This window comes from Eulemur rufifrons, chromosome 19 (genome assembly GCF_041146395.1).
Source record: "Eulemur rufifrons isolate Redbay chromosome 19, OSU_ERuf_1, whole genome shotgun sequence".
Classification (NCBI taxonomy): Eukaryota; Metazoa; Chordata; class Mammalia; order Primates; family Lemuridae; genus Eulemur; species Eulemur rufifrons.
The window spans coordinates 66,533,489-66,556,352 of NC_091001.1; the positions used below are offsets into that span (position 1 = coordinate 66,533,489).

At 32.9% G+C, this 22,864-nt stretch overlaps 1 protein-coding gene and 1 non-coding gene across 14 annotated transcripts in view; one reads left to right on the forward strand and one right to left on the reverse strand.

The window, feature by feature from the left end:
* Positions 1 to 22,864, reverse strand: part of EHBP1 (EH domain binding protein 1) — a 322,545-nt gene that overhangs the window by 18,307 nt on the left and 281,374 nt on the right. The window lies entirely within an intron of this gene.
* Positions 4,844 to 4,958, forward strand: LOC138400352 (U5 spliceosomal RNA). The gene has a single exon (XR_011236249.1). It is a non-coding gene; the product is annotated as a U5 spliceosomal RNA (small nuclear RNA).

The window sequence follows — 22,864 nt, forward strand, 5'->3', positions numbered from 1 at the left end:
CTTTTCACTAGAGTACACAGGAGACAATTATAATGAGCTTGGGTCTGCAATGCCGTTTCCTGAAGTTGAGAACAGCAGTGTTTCAAAAAGACTGTCATATATTTCCTTCATTATATCACTGACAACCAATAACTTTCTTGTAGGCTGGGAATAATGAGGGTAATTATGATGATGATAATAACAGCATCAAATATGTAAAGAAGTTATATAACTTACCTAAAGTAATACAGCTAGTTAGTGATGGAACCAGGCTTCAAATCTAGGCAGTCTGTCTTGTGAACCACCACTCTTAGCCACCCACTTAACACTTGAGGACTCATAGGTAATCAGTATTACCAGAACAGGCTCTTTGTTTAGAATTCAGGCCAACCTTGACAAAGCCTTCAGAGTGGCTCTGATAAACAAAAACAACCCTTCAAAACTCTGATAAACAAATAAACCCTCATTCTGTTCACTTAGTTCTTCCATAACACAGGGGGTTTTGTTTACTCTTCCATGTAGGCCACTGGGACTTAATGATCTCAGAGTAGCACATCATACTTCAGAAGAGAAGTCAGCCTTTCTTCTTATGCAAATGTGTCCATAGGACCCTTGAATTATATAGGTTAGTATATAATATCTTGCACAAATAGGGGATTCCCAGGATAGACCTGTCCACTTCTTGGGCAACTATATGCTACTTGTGATTATATTTGAGGCAATGGAAATGGCCATTCAATGAACATGGCCAAGCTAAGAATACTCTGCCTAGTATTGGATTATCAGGGTGTATTTGAGTCCAGCTCTGTTCTTTAAGAGCTATGGGAACTTGGGTAAGTTACTTAATCTCCCTAGGACTCAGTTTCCTCATCTGTAAAGAAGAAATAATAGTACCATTTCCTAGAGTTTTGTGAAGATTAAATGAATTCATATATGTGAAGCACTTAGAATAGTGCCTGGTCTACAGTAAATGCTATATAAGTAATATAATGGTCATGTCATTGTTTCTCTCTGTGTCTCTCTATATATGCACACACACACACACACACACACACACACACATAGGTACATATACATATGAGAGCCACATTCTTTTCTCAAGCTTCAGGATCCTCCCTTGACTCCTAGAATTACTAATGGAGCAAGGAATGGTGATTCCTCCTGGCAGAGTCTCAGAGTTTTTCTTTCTATTTCAAGCACTAGAAATAGAAAGGCCTACCCACAGAAGTAAATATGTTGGGTGACTTGCTTCAAGTCTTAAAGTGTTAGTTCCATTGAGTATAATATTTCTTATGTCTTTACATATCTATTTTACTGGACCAATTAATCAAAATGCATCTTACCATCATTTAACCTTTTTCAATCCCTCCATGCATGCAAACTCATTGACTACCCATGATCCATTTTTCTTTACTTAAAGGAGTTACTCAAATGTAAACCTTCCATGAGACATTGCCCTTTCTAAGGTTATACATGTTCTGTTAAGTAGATTCCAAAGATCCTTATGCTAATAGCAGTTTCTTCAGTCAGAAATTCAGAGAAAATCTAATGTGTGACTCCCAGAATGGCTACAATTCCCAAGGATAAAGTTATTTTCAGATTTCTCTTCAACTTAATCCCCAGGATATGTTCAATTACCCCTTTTACCATGATATACATTTTTATATACCCCTTAGACTGAAGAACATCATGCTACCTCGATAGTTCAGCTCAGATTCTGTCATAAATCTTATGGGCCAATTTCCAGCAGTTAGATATATGTCCTTGTGTTGTATATCCTTTCCCTTCTTTCCAAAGCTGCCGCCTACCTAAAAAGGGCCACGGCAATCACATCTAAAACACTTAGCCTACGCTCCCATTCAAATCTATGGTCAACTCCAAGTCTGTTTGGTCACAAATGTACCTGTTAATACAGCACTTCATTTCTCACACTTGTTATCATCAAATCAAATTACATATTTCAGATAGCACAATAGCTATCCAATCTCCACTGATACTTCTGTCGGATAATTTTAAAGAAAAAATTTTATCTTCTATAAATGATGAAAACTAATCTTTTAATGAAACTATTACCTAAAAGCAAACTTTGTTAGCTTTATTGATATTTGGTACTTTTTTCTAGAATGGTATTCTACTTTTGAATTCCAATGTTCAGTATAATTTCATTTAACCTTTTACTTTGATTCAAAATAAGCATTTGAGTCATAACAAATGGTGTTAAAGGTATTAAATAATTTTGACTCCCTCTAATTTTATTCTCATGAGAAATTAAAATATTTAAAGCACTAAAATTAATAATAAACTCATTTTTAAAATAAAACTATATCAGCCCAATGTCTTCCTTGATTTACATCTTTAACTTACCTTATGGAGCTAGATCCTTCAGAAGCATATTAGATATAGCCACGACTTAGCTGTCAAATTCCAGCCAAGAAGTTGTCTATATGGGAGCTATAACATGCTGGTAGGGAAGAAATGTTAGTGCTTTACACAATTCCTAGCTTTGACCACCAAGTGGTGCTATTAATTCAGAGCTAACTGGCATAGGGGGCATGGGATTGGGTGGCTTTGGGATGAGTAAAGAATGGAGAAGCAGTATACAACCAGCGAGTAAATGCAGGAGATATTCACAAGTCAGATAGATGTTCATAACTCTGTGTACTGTGAATTCACATTTCAATGTCACTAGTTTAAAAACAGAGGAGAAAACTAACTTATATGCTCCTATTTGGATGGTAAAGTCTACTGTATTCACTCAGGGGGGAAAATATATATATATATATACACACATATGTGTATATATATAGTTTCAAACTTTATCCTATGCAGTTGGTAAAAATAATTACATTATTTTAAAAAATTGTTTTAATTATGGATATATAATAGTTGTATATAATCATACTATTTTGATTAATCTTTCTTTCTCTAAAAAAATTCCTCCAAATTCCATTAAAACAAAAACAAAACTCTTTATAAAAAACCTATTTAGCAAATATTAAAAAATTAATTAGTAATATTGAGCATTTAAAAACATCTAATTTAATTTTTAAAACTAGGTATCAACTCAACAGTTTTTCACTAATTTATATTGCAAGAAATAGCTCCTTTGAGTGCACAATGCTTTTCACATTCCAGCTCAGAAGTGACATGTGGGGACAAGAAGCAGATACAATGACTATATATCTTCAGTTTTCTTATGCAAAGCACCTAGAGGCCTATGAAGGTGTTAAAACCATTACTAGTAATTAAAAGCAAGACATAATAATTTACCATCTACTAGAAGAACAGGCAATGTCTTCAAAATAGAATGAGCAAGATTTAAAAGCAAAACTTTGTAAGCCTATCAACAATAAAAGGAAGGTTCATGGCTATTCAACTGTACAATTTTATCTCCAAGATGAAGGACCTGATGTGGGCTGGTATGCATCCAGTTGTCTCTATACGGTAAAATCCGTATTTTTAAAAAATGTTTCCTTTGGGGGAAATTGAGAGAAAGGTATTGGAATAGAGCTTGCACACTTCCATAAACTACCTTAATGTTGACTCAGAGGGTAACTCACACATACGTATCCATCTCTGATGTCATTCTTTGTCATATCAAATTATGAAATCTTGGTTAATCTTCTTAGGATAGTGTCAGGATGAAACAGGAAGAAAAAGTGCATTTGTAAAGTTGACTCCTACATGATGCCCTAAAATAAATTTCTCAAAATACAATGCCTAAGTTAAGTTCTATCTGTATGTGCCTCACAGAACTCATATAATTAGTATACCAATTCAATGAAACATACAGATTGAGAGACTAGTAGAATTCCTAAGGCTTCCTCCTACTTATTTATTGAGCAGTGAAAATTATGGTATTCATACAAACATTTATCAAAGTTGCTTTTTATATATAACCTAAGGGTTATCAGCCTTTTTTCTTTTTTAAAACAGCTGAGGAAATACAGGCTCAGAAAGGTTAAATAACTTGTCCAAGACCACCCAGATTCCAGTTGGGATCTTACTGATTTTAAAGTCTATGCTCTTAAATCTCTATGCTGTGCTACTTCCCTTAGCACTTGGAACACTATGAATTTAGTATATCTTAGCTCCGTGTTTCTCAAACGTGGTCTGTGGATCGTCTGTATTAGAATTACCTAGAAAATGGGCCCCATCCCAGATCCACTGAATCACAATCTTTCAAGCAGGGCCTGGGAATTTGTATTTTTAACAAACTCCTCAGGTATTTTTTTATGGATCTGAAAGCTTGAGAACCACTGTCTTGGCCCTTTCACAAAGAAGTCACTGAGATTAATTTTTCTTAAAAAAAGAAAGGGTGATATTCCATGTATAACATGTTATTTTAGCATTGGCATGGCATTACAAAAATTTAATTTCACATTCAGAAGAAAAACATGTTGCTGCCAAATCAGTTCAAATGCCTAAATTTTGTTTCATAGATAGTTGCTGAGAAAAAACACATTTTCCTGGAATTTCTACTTTTTTAAATGTTAAAAAATTTTATTGCAATCTAGAGTAAGGATGTTCCTCACTTTAGGCAATAGACATGTTCCAAATTGAAAATTATGGTGATATGATAATTCTTTAGGTTCAAAAATTATATTTACATTTCCAATTCAAAATTTCTAGTAGTGGAAAATACTTTCTAAATATCACTGGTAGAAATTATATATATTTGTTTTTCTGGATAAATGAATAAACATGAGTCAGCAGATGAGAAAGTCAATTTAAGATTATATATAGTAAAAAGTTGGGGCATACAGTCACTGCCAAGGAGAGAACAAATGTTAGAAATGAGAACCTTAGGAGGCTCTCTGCATTTCTGAATCAGAGAGGTTCCTTTCTAGAAACCCTGTGATCCATACTCCGGTTTCCCTTCAGATGGTATATATATTTCACCTTTACTAAAGATTTCTGTGGAGAGGAAAAATTCTGAGTATTAATCCAATATTTTGAGGCCCTGAGTCTGCTGGCTGGTAAAAACAAAAAACAAATTAAAAAAAGAAATACTATGATCCACTACCTATTGTATGAACTAGAATGATTCAAAAATTGAATGCTACTACTTCAAGATATAATTTATATATTTTCCTTCAGAAATAGTCTAAATAAATGAAATATACAGGGTACCACAAAAGTCTCCATACAAAGGAAAAATTCTGTAATGAATATTTTGTAAATAAAGGTACATTTAGCTAAAATTTCCTATTTTCCCTATGCATGGCGACTTTTGGGATACTGGGTAGATAAAAAATACACATTTGAATTAGCTGAACAAATTGTGAGAGTAAAGAAAACTTGAAAGTATGATGTAAAGTTTTAATTTTCCTTGTACCTACAGAAGGAAAAAACTATGGAAAGAAAAGAATTTAGGAAAATTACCAATTTTTAAAATTGAAAGTGTAAAAAGTAGAGAATCAAAGCACTACAAACACCTTAAAGTGTAAACTCTCCCTTTAAAACAAACTTTGCTATTTTCTTTACACTGTATGTCTATTCATTATTGATTATTTTCTCCAAATGCCTATTACAGAACATAGGTAATACAGAATAATAAATAAAATGTACAAATGTGAAAAGAGAATATTAATTTATTATAACTATGTTATTTAATGTTTGATGGTGATGGGTAAAATTCCTAGCATATTAATGTTTTTCATCTTTTGGTATCTTTAATTTCAAAGGTGAGCTTGACAAATTTAAGTATGTAAGAGATCATATACCTAATAATAACTAACATTTATTGAGCTCTTTCCATGCTGTATCCCAAGCACTGTGCAAATGTTTGATATAAAGTATCTAATTTAATTCTCACACTTTTCTTAGCTGCCACAGCATATCAACTTTGACTCAGTGTGACCAACCTTAAATAATTAGGTTCATTAACCAGGGTTAAGTTTCTATACTCATTATAGTGCCTTAGGCGTAATCAGGGATCAAAATATATTTACTGAATGAATGAAAATCCCAAGACATGAAAGAATCAATATAATTTCATCCTTTATCAGAATTAAAGTTAGGTTCTTTTCCCCATTTTTATTTTAAAGCCATAGTGTCCTCATTCTATTAATATTAAAGTGGAAACTGAGACTCATAGCTATCAAGATGAGCAAGTCAGCAGGGATGAATATAGCAAGCACTAGAGTGCGACCCTGACTACCATTCTCCTAGCCAGAATCCCAACTCACTGCTGCAAAGGGTGAGTCCATATTTACAGAGGAAAGTATACAAAGAATTAAGTATTGAAGAAGAACCTCTCCTGCAATTATGCTAACAACAATGGTAGGCAGATGGGCTTTGGTACCTAAAGGACAGAAGCGCTGGAGAGAAGGTTCACACGGAAAGCTTGGAGAGCTGGGCCTTGACTCACTGTTCTGCTACCTGGCTATGATTCTGCCAGTCAAGGATGTGACAGAATCAATTGTTTGACATGTTCTTTTATGCTTTTTACTTTTCTGCATATTGAATTAGAACATAATTGCATGAAGTTTTATCACTTCTTGCAATTAGAAAATGATATTATTTTGCATTCTTGGAGTTAGGTAACATAAAGTAACTAAAATCTTGACACAGTTAAAAACACAGAGATAAACAAAACAGACCTATAACACCACATTTACCAAAAGTATGTTAGCATTTTACTTCCAAAAAAGAACGATACTCTCAACTCTTAGAGTCTATCAAAGGATGTGGCTCATTGCCCCTGGAAACTGTGTTAAAAACTCACTTTGCAGGAAATTTTCAGACATAAAATATTATTTTTTTCTTGGCTTCTTTACTATGACACAGATTCAATGACCTGTGAATTCTCAGTAGTAATTATGTTAATTGAGAACAATAGGCTAACTATACTACTTCAGAACCCTTAGAGACCGTTTTATTTACTTTGTAACACCAAATTCCCTCACTTACATTATTTTCGTTTTTTCTGTTTTTTGTTTTTTTTTGAGACAGAGTCTTGCTCTGTGGCCCAGGCTAGAGTGCCGTGGCAACAGCCTAGCTCACAGCAACCTCAAATTCCTGGGCTCAAGCCTAGCTCACAGCAACCTCAAATTCCTGGGCTCAAACGATCCTCCTGCCTCAGCCTTCCGAGTAGTTGGGACTACAGGCTCATGCTACCACGCCCAGCTAATGTTTTCTATTTTTAGTAGAGATGGGGTCTTGCTCTTGCTCAGGCTGGTCTTAAACTCCTGAGCTCAAGCAATCCTCCCACCTCGGCCTCCCAGAGTGCTAGGATTACAGGTGTGAGCCACCACGGCCAGCCTACTTACTTTATTTTCTATTTTATCTGGCATGTTAGAAAAAAATTTTATTTAAGAGAAATCTACAGTTCCTAATTTTTTTAGTTTTGTAACTAAAATGCCAAAATAGATATATCTCAGTTTAATGTATTTTTTTAATAACATGGCCTCTTTCTCATTATAATTTGTATGAAAATAGAAATGTCAGTTAAAACAGAATCTCTAGCCAGGCACAGTGGCATGCACCTGTAATCCCAGCAACATTTGGGCAGCTGAGGCAAGAGGATTGCCTGGGCCCAGTAGTTCAAGTCCAGCCTGGGCAACATAGTAAGACCTGGTCTCTTAAAAAAAAGAACCTCTACAAAATGGAGACATTTTGTTACACAAGTCCTAATTCCCTAATCCATATTTATAAGAAACATAGAAATATCACACTAAATGATAGAGAATATAGAATTAGCATATTATTTAAAACTGTTCTTATATTTTGAAGAAATTTTAGTTTTTCTTGACTGTATTAACTATGGTTGTCCAAGTTATTCCTATTAATATAGAATTTTTTTGCCTCCATTTTGTTAGAAGTGTGAATAAATTACAACATCTTAAGAGACAATATTTAAGCCATGTGAGCAAAGTACAATGTATAAAAATGGGATTTTTCAGGATAAGAGAAAATTTAAAAAATAGCATATAGAAACACCAAATATATGTGTTAAATGTGAGAAATACTGCAAAAATTTTCTTCATGTAAAATCTGAAAAGTGTTACTATATTAAACATCCTTTCTTTCCTTTCCTGATTATTTATTAATTATACAGAATCAGTTTAACTCTAGTTCATATAGCTTTGTATATAAAAATATACCGAGCTTTAGTTTTCATTGTCTCCTTTGTAGGTACGGATGGATACGGTGAGAGACGGAGTTGACTACTCTGATTCTGCTGTAAGTGCATAGTGATTGCTAGAGAAAAGAGAGATTGTGAAAAATATGTTCCTTATAAATATATAATTAAAATCTCACAAAAGTAATTCTTCATCAAAAGACATATTTTTACAATATTTACTCAGGCAATCTTATGTTGCTATTTATACCCTAAACCATAAAGACCATATAAAATCTGCCTTTTTCTAAATCATAGACTCTAATGCTCTATACAGATCCTGTTTTAATGTTAATGAATTTTTAGACACAAATAGCTAGCATCAAGGCTACACAGAAAAGCAGAACACTTCAAGCATTTAATACAGCTAAAGGGGCAGATTAGAGATCAATAACAAAATCACCTGGTAAAGAGGAAAAAGGTGTTGCATTAAAAGGCTTTTTGCTTTACATGTGAAACAATACTGAGAAACCTGTATTTTAGCACTTGTACTCAACAGGCACTCCAAACTATGCAACGATGAGAACAGAAACCCATCCTTTCTAATAATCTTGTGACAAAAGCTAAAAGACATCATCCTATTAACTAGTGATCTCAACTGCTAATGCGGAGTACTTCCTGGTGCCTTTTATGTAGAATGCTGCTATTAAAAAACCACTAAACATTCACTGTGAACAACACAGAATCATTCATCTTTTATCAGCATCTCTTGTTAGAAGAGTATGAGTGGGGCTGAAGGTGTCATTGATATTATGGAGTGGAAATTAATCAGAAATTTTTCTCATATTTTCCTCATCTCACTAATTTACTTTTGTTCAAATTTCCTCCTGTTAAAAAGTTCATACCCAACCCCCTGTTGTACTCTTTTAAGTTGAGAATATTCAACGAGTGCGTCCACTGAAAAGCACCAGGTCCTAACACAAAAAGCATTCGAAATTCTCATTTAGTTGTCTTTATTTTGCTAGCGCCATGTGGTCCTTGAAGATGTAGAAAACACGGGAAGCCGAGTAAAGATCAGAGCAAGCTCATTAGCATTCTGACAAAATTGGAGTGGTGGAGATGTATAGTTTGCCTAGTTTGTCGTTTTGAAAGCTACCGGTGGTAAGCTTTCTATTTCATTGTGCCTTTGTCTTTTGGGGGGTTTCAAAGCAGCAGGGTATTTGTTAGCTCTAGGTTTGCACAATGCATTGTGGGAACCTTTCCTGCATATTCAGCCCTATATAGTATCATTCTAGTTTGAGTCAAAAAGTTTTTTTCACCATTTATAGGAAAGGACTTGGGTGTGTGAATCTTAGTGTATGCTCTTAATGCGTTCATCACAGTTTTGACTTTCCCTTTTGCCTGAATTATGAAGTCCAAAGAGAGTCAGAACCTAAATTAGATTATTTTCAGTCGTTTACAAATGTTGCCATTCATTTCAGAATACAACACTTAAACATCAATTTATTTTTTGCTGTCATATTAATAAATAGCTAACAAGTAACACACAAGACTGATTCAATTAGTTACAATTAATTCAAAAGCTTATTGCTTACTATGTAAGATTTCAATTCTATTTTTGAAACTAATGTAAATAATGGTTTGTGCTTCAGAATTACGTAAATAAAGAATACCTTTCAGAAGACTTAAATAAGTTATTACCCTATTCATTTGATTTTCTTCATCATCTTCTTTTTCTTTTCTTTTCTTCTTCTTTTTTTTAGCATAAGACTCACTTTGAAGAGCTAAATGGACTACATTAATGCTACTATTCAACATGAATGTTTCCAAGTTGCAGTGAAATGGATAAAGGTCTTTGGGGATGAATTTATCTGCTAAATCCTTGTGGTTGCCCTCCTATCTTGAATGATGACCCAAAAGAATGTCAACAGCTCATTTTCCCAGACAGCTGGAAGGAGTCCCTATGCAAGCCATAATCTGCAGATTCTCAAAGAACCATTTCAAACATTATATTTCACAAGCTGTTTTAAGTGATCTTCCTCTCGTTTCTAGTATCCTAACAGTACTTTGGACATTAGTGCCTCTGAAATGAGGGCTAAACAAAGTTATACAAGAGACTTCTACATACAGCATATACATTTTTTAGATTTACTGTTAATGTACATTTTAGAAACATAGACACCTTGTTACAATATGTTTATGGCATAAATGAAATAATGTCTAAACTAAAGATTAGTATTTTTTCATCACTGTGAAAGAGCTTTTTTATTATTAGTTATTATTTTGCTTAGAACTAAACTTATGACAAGTATCTACAGTCTTTCTTAATTTATAATTAAAAGCTTAGGGGAAGGTAGAAAGCAGTGGTAAGTGAAATATAGTATATAAGTAAGGGAAGGGATCGTTTCTGTATGAAGCCTTTGACACAGTAGTATCTGGTTATATCATGTTTTATTTCCTTGGGTCAGTAAGAAACCACTAGACAAAGTAATATGTCGTCATGAAGGGGAGGTTTTATGTATTTAATCTGCATATTATATTAGAGCATGTAATTAAAATAATGCAACCTTTTCTTTATTTCTAATTTAGGCTCTAATTTTCACCCCTTACACCTTTGGTTCGGCTTTCTTCTACAATTTAAAAGTTCATTTTAAAATAGCAACAAAATGGCAAAGACCTGCTATGCATCACTGGCTACTTACATGTTGTTAGAACTTGAAACTTGACTAACATAAAACTTATTATTTAAATGTATCCCAACATTGTGCTGTTCTACTGCTTGCTTTAAAGCTATAAAAAAAAGATGTTACTACAGTCATAATGACTGAATTAGTTCTATACTTTGCAATATGAGCATAGTTGCAAAATTATTTATCTCCTACCAAAATTTCTTGAATAAAATCATTTAGACTAGCTGTATCAAATTAAAGAACAGTTAGGTGTGTCTAAGTCCCAGTTTAAAACAAATATTTTACTATTACTTAGCAATATAGAAAACGGAGTAAGTCCCTCCTGAAACCATTTTTAAAATATATTTTCTAGCTTGACTTTAGTATCCATCAGAAACCATTTCTGACTTGTAATACCAAGACTGCTGAAATATCACTGTTAAAAAGCATGAAAAGATACATAAAAAAGCAAGACTTTTTATTTAAAGTTGCAAATGAACACTTTTCTAATTTTTAAAGCACATTACATTTGCACTTGTATTATTTTCAAAGTCCAAAAAAGTAAGCGGAGTTAAAGCAATGTAATAAACAAATGCTGTTGTATGGTCAGATACAGCTACGCACACACTAATATAGCTTTTTTACAATACACCAAACTTGAAGCTTCTTCACAAGTGTTCACATTGTGCTGGTGTTAAGGTTCCTATGACTTGAAGGCCAGACGTTTTTCACAAATGACCAACAATTGCAGTTAGAATAAATTAATGATTGATTTTTTTAAGCTTTGATGGAATTAAGCATACTTCTTTTCTCAATGTGCCTATGTGAATGTTTGCCTGTTAAACTTTTTTTTTCTTTTTTTTTTGACAAGTGAGGCCACCCGGCAGAAAACAACTGATGCAAAACCCAGGAGTAATCCCTCTGTTTAGTTCAACACTATGGTTAGCCTTAACACTGCCTCTATTATCCAATGGATTTAGAGAAACTTCCATTTATTTGTTGGCCTCAGTTTTCAATTCTGTTGCCCTCTTTAAGGAAAACTAGATTTATTCCTATGTAAATACATTTGCATACTGGTACAATGAAATGTTTTAGAATTTTGATTACCCTTGCAAGCAAAATAGGAGTTGTGTACATAGGTAGTTTGGAAAATAAGTGAAAGAATGAAGATATAGGTTAATAATTCTACTAAGAATTCCAAAGCATATTGGAATGAGTGTATAATGTTCATAGTCAAGATTAACATAATTATTTCCAACATTTTAATAATATATGGACATCTATTTTAAAAAACCCGAAACCACTAGAACCTAAGAAACTTACTCTATTATCACAAAGTCAGTGCCAAATTGTTATATTAAAATCTGTTATTTTTTTCTACAGGAATCTTTTTACATATACATTTTTATTACACAGATAGTATTTTACAGTCTTTAACATTTAGAGTCTAAACTACACAAGGTTTACTCTACATGAGATAAGTAAGGAAGAGTATGAATTTTTAGTTTATTTATTAGATTCAAATTAGGGATTTGTTTAGCTATGAATACAGTACAGAAAATAATCCAATATAATTTTAAAAAATACATTTAAAAATCTAGATTTTTTTTTCTTGAAACATCTGGGTATAGCATTAAAAAAAAAAAAGAACTGTAATACAGTATAGCTTAGGGGAAGGAAAACATGCTGGAATGTGAGTTAGAAAATACCTGTTCTAATTACAGTTTTGTCCCAACCTCTAACTCTGGCTTCAAGTATTTTCATCAGTAAAATAAAAGGTCTAGACTAGATGATCTCTAAGACGCTCCAGATTTTCAAACATTTATAAATATGTGGTAGTAATATATGTAAAACAAAGTGCTATAATATGAGAAGTTAATATTATTAATAGAAATTTGTGCTCAAAAGTTAATTCTTAGACTTTGTTACTCCACACTTGCTTTAAAAATTGAAAACTTTATGGTGGTTTTGCTTTTTGTGGTTTCAGTTACCCACAGTGCATCAAGGTCCAAAAATAGATGAGTGTAGTACAATAAGATATTTTGAGAGAGAGGGAGAGAGTGAGTTATCACATTCACATAACTTTATCATAGTATATTGTTATTAATGTTCTATTTCATTATTAGTTATTGCTGTTAATCTCGTACTGTGTCTAATTTATATTTAATATATTAAACTTTATCATAGATATGTATGTATAGGAAAAAATATAGTATATGTACAGTTCAGTACTATTTGTGGTTTTAGGCACCCATTAGGGGTCTTAGAATGTACCCACCATGAATAAAGGTTACTACTGTACAGTAGTACAAATTGCACTATGTATACATACATTGCATAAGACTAATTAATGTTCAGTAATAGAACCTCATAATAAAGTCTCTACTTACAGTAAATGAATCATATAAGGCTTCATAAGGAAATCTTAAAATTCTTTGGCATACACTTTCTCTAATTAATGAGCATTTATGCAAAGCAAAACACATCATCCAGAATGTTATTTACACTTTAACTTAAAATCAGCAATCCCACCCATAGCCCACTTCCTTTTTTCTTCTTTAGCGTGTTTTTCCTAGAAATATGACAACAGTTTCTAGAAATATTCAACTAAGAAAAGTTTCACATACACATTCAGATGTTCATTTAGAACATTTCAACTTTATCAAACAAGCAAAATAGAAAAATGATGACATTCCATTAACCAGAAGGGAAGCAGAGGTCTCCAACTGAAAACGCACTTGGGTTTTACAACAGATAGTATTCTCTTGGGAATAAAAAATAAATACTCGTTTTAGGGTGTTAGCAAGTCATGTAAATTCTATAAAATTGATTTCCCTATTGAACTAAGCCCATCAATACAAAAACAAATGAACTACCAAAGTGCCCTAATTAACAATTTTGCAAGTGAATACAGACATTAGTGCAACACTGCTGCCATTAAAGTCTATTTCATGGCATATCTGTTTCTGTTAACATTTCAATAGACCAATTAAATGACCTTTCCCCCTTCAAACTCAATTAAGCTATCTGAACTTCAAATGCCACCTTACCATGTACTTATACAAAATTTACACAGACAAAATTAATTTTTTAGTTTTAATGGGTTTATCCATTCAACATTATTTTAAAATTAGCTCTCACAGAATTTCACGTAATGTAAATACAGGATATTATCTGAATATGCAGTTGGTGAAATCAGTTTCTCCAGTCTTACCTCACATACTTTTAATTCTGGTTTATTACTTTAATAATTTTATAATCCAGTGATAATTTAAAAAATTTTAAATCTACAAATAACATTTATTGTTTTTAGGCAAACTGAAAACTAAAAAGCAGAAAACCAACTAAGAAAAATAACTCCTCTACATATAAAAGAAGAAATCTTTTCCTCCTTACAAATTAAGAAAAAATGAAAGCAGTGATTTATATCACACTGTAAGTTGCAAATTCCTAAGATCCCAGCATTTTGCAATAGAAAAGAAAAACCACACACACTAAACCTTCAGAATTTCTTGCTGTGAGAGGGTATAAAATGGACAAGAACAGGAAAGAAATCAGGAAAAGGAAAAAAACCTCAACTAAAAATCTAACAATTCTATTTCAATTTTCTGAATTCATTTCCAAAAATTTAGTGGCACCACTGGGGAGTACAACAAAAGCATGCTTTCTGGGAAAAAGCATTGACCCCTTTAGAATGTTAATCTGCCATATCACTTGCTAGTCCACCCCAGCATGTACTTTTGCTCCTATCCACAATTAAAAGAATACATTTATTAAGTAGTCTTATCACTGGATGTTTCAGCTTGTAATTCATGCTAACTAGATAGTCCAAGTAAAATTTATTTAAATTTTCATTTCTTTGTAAAACTTTGTAGATGTTGCATATCTCATGATTAGGAACAACATATAAAGCATCCCCTCGTCTAATCTGCCTAAAATCCCTTTTCATCCAATTGTTTAAGAATGCTTGAAAGGCTCACACCAAGCCTAAGACCACTGCACATATGGGGGAGGGGAACCTTTGAGGTTAGCTAATTAAACTGTTTGTCTTCTGAAACATTTAACTGGCTTTGGAGATTATTCTAATTAAGAATGTTAGATGTATTTTTTAATGTAGCTATTAAAATTAATCATAATCCACCAATCTCATGCGCTGAACTAATTCAATAGAGAAGTGCTAAAAACCCTGCTGAATTTCTTTATTTTAGAAAGAATAATTCTGAATAATATCATCAATATGCTTTTAAATTAGGTGCACATGGAATAACCATAATATATACTTTCTATTTATTTGGGTAAATTACTATACCTGGTATTCTCAGACACAATGCAATACATGGGGGGAGGGGAAGTGTATCAGCCGGTATTCATACTGTACATGGTGCTGTAGGGTTATAACTGGGAAATAAGAAACTGCATTAAAAAGGAAACTGCATGGATAGGCATGCCCAAATTCATACTTTGTCTTTGCATAGATACATTTCAGAGCTCTGAAAACTGTGGCAAATATTTTACACACACACACACACACACACACACACACACGTCTATCTATGCATGCCACAAAAAGTTGGCATGCAAATAGAAATAATGACTGAGATAAAAAAGCCAACAAGCAACCTACTAGTTTTTTTATAAAAGTTCATTTTCCCTTAAATCATTAAAACAAAAACCAAGCCAAAATAAACAAATGAATTATGATTGCAATACACATAATAGGCAGCCTCTATTAGAATCAGAAGGGTATTATACTCTAAACACTTTTTCTTCCCTTACTGCTGAAAGATTATACTGGTTATCCCATTAAAGTTGGTAAAATGCCATTCTTGTGTCTTAAAGCTCTAGTATTGGAGGTCAAGAAGTGTATGCTGCTTCTTACAAGGCTAGTGTGGATGTAATCTTCCCAAAGTTACAATAATTAATGTTAAGCTTCTTTAGCAATACGTTTCTGAAAGAACTTGCCTGATAATATACTTAGTGCCTGGCTAGCTGTTTGTGTTTCTGAGCAAGAAATGTATTCTATGCTACTCACGTACTTCAGCTTAAATCTTTAGTCAAACTAGGATGATGATGAGTAGTTTGACTTATGAACAGACATAATATTTAAATATATACAAATGAAGGATGTAGGAGATCTTGACATATATAGAGATATAACTTGCCAATATTTATTAATTCTAACCTAACAAATGTACTGAATTCCTTCAGAAGTCATATTAATAAAATTTTTTAGGAAAAATGGCATATATTCTACCATGATTTTGGGTATTTTTACAAAATCATCCTTTAACATTATAAATAATATATAATATTATTAATATAATATTAAGTAAGATTCCATTCTAAATGAAAATAGAAAATTTAATTTTTATTTAAAATGTATATAACTTAGAGTAACTGCACTTTTTTTGAAATACAAATCATACCAGGTTTAAGCAATAGGGTACCAAGATAGCATATAAATTCAGAAAAAGCCTGTGAGTATTGTTTTTATTGGTAAAATTTTTTTCTATCTAATCATTATATGAATGAAGCAGAAGTGAAAAAACAGGCAAGCAAGAACAGAAGATTAAAACTCGTAAGAAACTACCTATATGACTAAGAGTAACTGCCATCAACTAGATGCTATATTTATATTTGACAGAAAAATTGGTACAATTTTTATTATATGTTTAATTTATTCCTTTTTATGAAATATTTATTCCTGGATGTCAGGGAGTGGCACAGAATGGGATGAGGTGATTTTTAAAAATCAGCTCACTGCAAAAGGGCAAATGTTTCACTCTGGCTGACATTTATTTATGTTGAGTCCTTGAGGGAGCCAAAAGATAATGAAAGGTACCATCCAGGCCTCCATAGTCTAAGGTTTTATAAGCTACTGGAGAGACATGTACTGCACATAAATAATTCTAATACATTGCTATAACAAAGATTTTTTAAAAGCATAGGAGAAGGAGAGAATAATTCTGGCTGGTGGGATGATCTAGGAAAGCTTCCTGGAAGCAGTTTTAAACAATTTCAGAACAAGTCAAATTTATTCTCTTATACCCCTAGTCTATTACACTCAATTACATAAAATAAGCATAAGAAAATCTAAAATAATTATGAGTAATTACTATATGTTACAAGGTATTTTAGGCATGTTAGAATGATATTGTAGATTTCCTGAAGAAAGGACCATGAATGTTTTGCAATACAGTTTAGATAAATAAATACATAGAGATAGCTTTTAAAATATTGAATAAACATAATGTGGTTGGTCACACCACTTGTGAGTGACCTTGCTACTAATACCAATTGTAAACAACTTTTGCAGACAGCTTTTCATTAGGTCAAATAGCAAACAACTACAATCTTGACCATACTCCTAACATAGAGTCATTCTATAATCAAAAAAGAGGACATTACTGAAAACAGGCTTTATTAATTTACTTTTAAAATAAGCCTTGAGGACAATTACAAGTGATATGCATATGTTCTTATTCTTTAAACTTACAGGAAGCATGTTATTCAATCCAAAGGCATAAGTGGAACCCAATTTATTTGGCATTCTGACCCTGAGAAAACTCCCGAACAGCTTCCCAGGCAAGAAGGTAACACTTCAGTAAGCCAGCAGTGCTGTTGCTATCCAGAAGGCCAAACACATTCTCTCCAGCATTAAGTATGATATATCTGGGGATCTGGCTTCTTGGTAATATAGCCATCAGCCATCTTTTCTCCACAACTGTAGACTTCACTAAAGATCATAAAGAAAAGCTACATTTATAGCACGGGCAAAACCAATTCAGATTTCCTTCAAAGTAGCAAATTCCCTGCATAATAATACTACCCATTGCCTTCCATGAGAAAAAGACATGATGAATTTGGATTACCAAGGGATTAAATAAATAACTCCATGTGGAAGGAGTTTTATATCAGGAACAATGGAAGAATGATAGAGGAGGTATTTAAGTATATTCAGAAATTGGATTGTTTTCTGTACCAATTCATTATTAGCGCAGGTACCTTTTTTAAAGTGTTCTCAAAGGGGAAATTTGTGGTCCACCTGCTTCAGAATCAAAGAAAATGCTGTAAAAATGCAGATTCTCAGATCTCACTTTCCAGGTACTAAATCAGAATGTAGAGGGGGAAGAGGGTGGGAGAGGGATGAGAATTTGCAAACTCACCAGGTAATTCTGATGGATACTGAAGTTTGGGAATAGTTTTTTAGTGTATATATAATTTCAGAAATAATATCAATGGGACCCATTATTAATTCTGGCACCATAAAATTACAATAAATGTTAAGAAAATATTAATAGAAAATATAAGAAAATAATTGGAGCCTAATTCTAAAAATACAAATTTCACTAATACTACGTACATAAATTTCATTAGGTTGAAAATAACTCAAACTATTAAAAATCATTTATGTTCTTATTTTACTGAAGCTAGTTTCTACCTTCATTGAATGAAAGTCAGTCTGTGTTGCCGAATGTTAACAAAGTATTTTTTCTTGTTAACAAATAAAAATCATTTTCATGTACTTGAGAGGTAAATGTTTAGTTGAATCTGTGTTATTACCAATCATTTTCATTTGGTTTTAGACCGTACTGCTGGGGGGAAAAAAGGATCATGACAGAGAAGAGGACCTTCCTATATACCATAGCTTATCATGATGATATATAACATGTCCTTCTTTTCTTTAAGATATGGTTTAAAAAAATTATACTTCCATAAGATCTTTCATCTCAGAAAGTAAGCCTAACAAAATTTCTATTAGCCATTTTGCTTAAATTGTGAACTAAATTGCTATAGAAGAAAAACCAGGCCAGGTGCGGTGGCTCATGCCTGTAATCCTAGCACTCTGGGAGGCCAAGGCAGGAATCATTTGTGGTCAGGAGTTCAAGACCAACCTGAGCAAGAATAAGACCCTGCAACTATTACAAATAGAAAAATTAACCGGGCATGGTGGTGCACGCCTGTAGTCCCAGCTACTAGGGAGGCTGAGGCAGGAGAATTGCTTGAGCCCTGTAGTTTGAGGTTGCAGTGAACTATGTGATACCGCTGCACTCTAACCAGGCAACAGAGGGAGACTTTGTCTCAAAAAAAAAAAAAAAAAGAAAGAAAGAAAAGAAAAACTATATATCTACCATTTAATAATTGGATGGTATACGTTCTTAAATTCTACAGTCAAGTGGGAAAGAACAACAGAAGAGGAAAAAAAGAAGTTATGTATAGAGCTAAAAGTGGAATAGTCAAAACAAAAGGCTACTCAAGTATTTCATAGATACAGCTCCCATATGTACTTTTGTTAATTAAGGTGGATCAGCAAAATAAGAACATTTTATAGAAATAAGTTATATATAATCAGTTTAAAACAAGACACAACTCCCTAAATAATTTTTAAAAGACCAAAATGCTTTAAAAAGCATCAAGATGATATTTTCTCATTTTTCATAAACATTTTAGAATAATACCTCCTCCTATATATTTTAACTCCTTACATAGTGGAGATGTAAATTCTAAAATATAAAATTAAATGCTTTTGAAGGACACTGAGCTCCCTCTGGTGAAGGCATAACAAGTTTATTAAGTAAGCACCACCTCTGGAATTATAATCCCCTCTGGCTTCTTCCACTGAGTTTATTGGTTCAATTTTCATAACCATGAGCATCATTAGGGCAATGCAGTAATTAAGAGTTGTTAGAAAGTGAATTCTCAAACTGCAGATTAGAAAATTAAACTATTTCCTGATTACATATTAATGGAGCACAACAATAGCAGTTGCCATAAGCTTGGAAGGCAACCAAGGGATAAATCTGTGTACTTAATTACCATAAACAATGGCTGCATAGAAATGAAGTTTTATGCACATTCCCTTCTGTAATATGTCTGATATCAGTACACACTTGACAATTCTTGTTCAATTATCTCTATTATTTAATGCGCTGTGAACGGCTCTGTGTAAATAAAATTAACCACCCCAATTACTTTGAATTCATCTAGGGACAACGTAATAAAAAATGTGAAGAATTCTGCATGCCTATTAATCTAAAACATTACAGAAGCTTTTCCACATTCTCTTGTCTATATTTATTTTGTCTACATTTATTTTACTGCTCCACTAATTCAATTATGTTTACCATTGGTGGTCAATAGAGTTTTTGTTATTTAATTAATCCCTATATAGCACCATAAACATATTCATTATCTGATAATATCTACATGGTCTCAAATGTTGAACAGTGCCTATTTAATAACTAACTGAATTTATATCTTACCAAACTTATAAGTCTACATCTAATCACTAAAAATATTTTTTAAAAATCGTATGCACCAAATATGTGGTTACAATAAAGTTCAGAATACAACTTGGGAGATAAGAAATGAGAAAATACACATGAAAGGAAATCAGAGAGAGAATACACATAGTATAAAATAGTTACATGACCCTTAGATTTTTAATGCTTTGTTTGTATTTTGTATTTTGCACATAGCATCAAAAATTCATCTACTCTATTCATGCATAGATAGCAATAGAAGGTACACTATTATAATAACAAGATATCTTTGTGATCATTTAATGTTGGTTATTACGAAGGGAAAATAAATCAATCATAGTGAAATTATATTACTTTTTACTTTGATCACATAAATGCCCTTTCATTTGTATACCTTCTGCTCATGCCTTTTCTCTTACTCATTCACAAAGCAAATCTTTTATGATCATATATAGCATTTCAGGAATAAAAGTATAAAACCCTCTAGAAATGTAATTATTTTGAGTATTTAGACTCTAATCAAGAGACGTGACATTGACTGAACCAGTATTCATGCCACTGAAGCACTAATTTTCTATAAGCTCTTCTAATACACCAAGAAACTACACTTTTTTTAATAGCTGAGATTACATTTTCATATTGAAACAGATCAAGATCTCATTTTTATTTTAACAGTAAAACTAAGGGGTTTTAACACAGGAAATGTACATATATATCAGTGTCATAAATTGTAAGCTGCTAATATAAAAATAATTACCTTACATTAGAAGTCAGTGACTTAAATTTTAATTAGTTTTACTTTTAACATACCTCAGAAAACCATCTTCAGGTATTCATAAGGAGCTGATCCTAGAGTGAAAACTACCCTCTGAAGGTTATAAGGTTCAAGTTTGAGGATCTTCTAAAGATATCAAACAGCGAGGTGCTTCTTTTGAAAGGAAGCTTGTTTTTATCCCTTTGGTTATTCCAAATAAAGATATTTTACAGCCTGATTTTCATATATATTATATTGTGATGACCAAGGTAAAGAAATAATGTTAAGAGGTACAAGAGCTTGTTGGGTCTCTAATGAGCCAAATGGGTTAGTCAAGTGTGTTTTTTGCATAAGCTAAATGAATATTGATCTGTTTCTTCTGAGTTACTAGTTATAAATCATGATATGGTAATAAGAGGGTCCAGAGAATTATTAATAAAACTCCAAGAAAGTCAGAAGTTCACCTCTAAGAAGATGAGAGATGAAAAGCAGAGACCATGTCAGGTGGTATCTGGGAGTCAGACTCCAGAGCCATCAGACCGGATTTGACTCCTGCTCCACCACTTGTAAACTGTAAGAATTGTGCAAGTTACATACTTCTTTAACCTTCAGATGTAATTATTAATAGTCCTAGTTATTAACAGAACCTATTTCATCATGACATTATGAGAAACAAAATAATATGTGTAACGTATTTTCCACAGAGCCAGATATATAATAAGCATGCAATAAATATTGGCCATTATTGTCATCTTTGGGTAAAGATAATGGATAATTCTGGAGATTCAAAGGGGAAAGTTCTCAGTAACAACTCATATAAATTTTATTTTTATTTTTTTGTAGGCCCTATTCCCTGCTTTAAAGCTGCTTTAACACTACATTTGGTCCTCAAAGGATGAGGTAAAGAAACATTCTGAAGAATATGTAGAAAAATTATTTCTTTTAATTCATTTTTTCCTTAAGTATATTTAATATTTTTAAATGGCCAGTTAGGTATTTGGAGTGGATGCTCTACAAAAAGCTACAGCATCAGTACTTTTGGTCCAGGGACTTAAGGAGGCTACCATGATCCTTTTATTCAATGCTTAAAGATTATAAAGTTGCAAGATGCAATTTTATTGTAATTTCCCCCTCATGAATGTTTAGCTTTTATACTCAAATGTAAATAAAATATTGTCTTTTTAAAAAAAAACAAATCATTAGATTAAAACACTACAGTTTTACAGTTAAAAAGTTTGATAACCACTAAATGAAAACAGACTGGGAATGGAGAAGAAACATCATTCATTACAGCAACACTATTTGTAGCACTGTTGTAAAAGGGCCCATCAATATTTCTATCATAAACTCCATTTTTCATGGGTTACGACACTGCTGGCACAGATCCATTAGTGTTAAACATACATACAAAGTGTTAGCTTGGAACACATACATGTTTCTAACTAATAAGTTTAGCTGTTCCCAAAGAAGTAATTATTACAAACTGTAGGTGCTAGAAACTTAAAAATTCCTCCTCATCAACAATTACACACACACACACACACACACACACACACGCAGGTATACATGTCAGTAAGTGCTGGCAGAAAAAAATTCTCTTGTATTTTCATAAGGCTTTTATAGGTCCCAAGGTGGGATGGCTGAAAATAAAATGTCTTGAGGCATAGTTTAAAAGAAATACACACACACACACACACACACACACTATTGCTATTTAGTATTCAGAGTGTCACTAAGATTTCTCAACAGTTTTAGAAGAAGTCAGACATAAAAATTCCCACAGTTGCTCCGTCTCTGCTATTGGTGCCCTTCCCCAGCTACTGCCATTCTCATACCTGGTACTTCCCCATCTTGTTGCATGAGCCTCTTACTTTCCTTTCCTACTTTCTTGCTACAGCCTTCTGCCAACATTCCAGGAGAAATGCCCAGCAGTCTGGGCCACCATCCAGGCTTCACTCCTCCCCCCCTCAGGATGCAGGAGCGTCAATGTCACCAGGAGTAGTGCTTAAAACTCAGAGTTGCTCAAGCTCTAGGAACCTAGGACTCAGGTCTAAAACAACTCTTAGTACTATTTAGTTTTATTTTGGAGTAACAAATTTTTGCAGGGATTCAAACAGACTTGTACACAAATGTT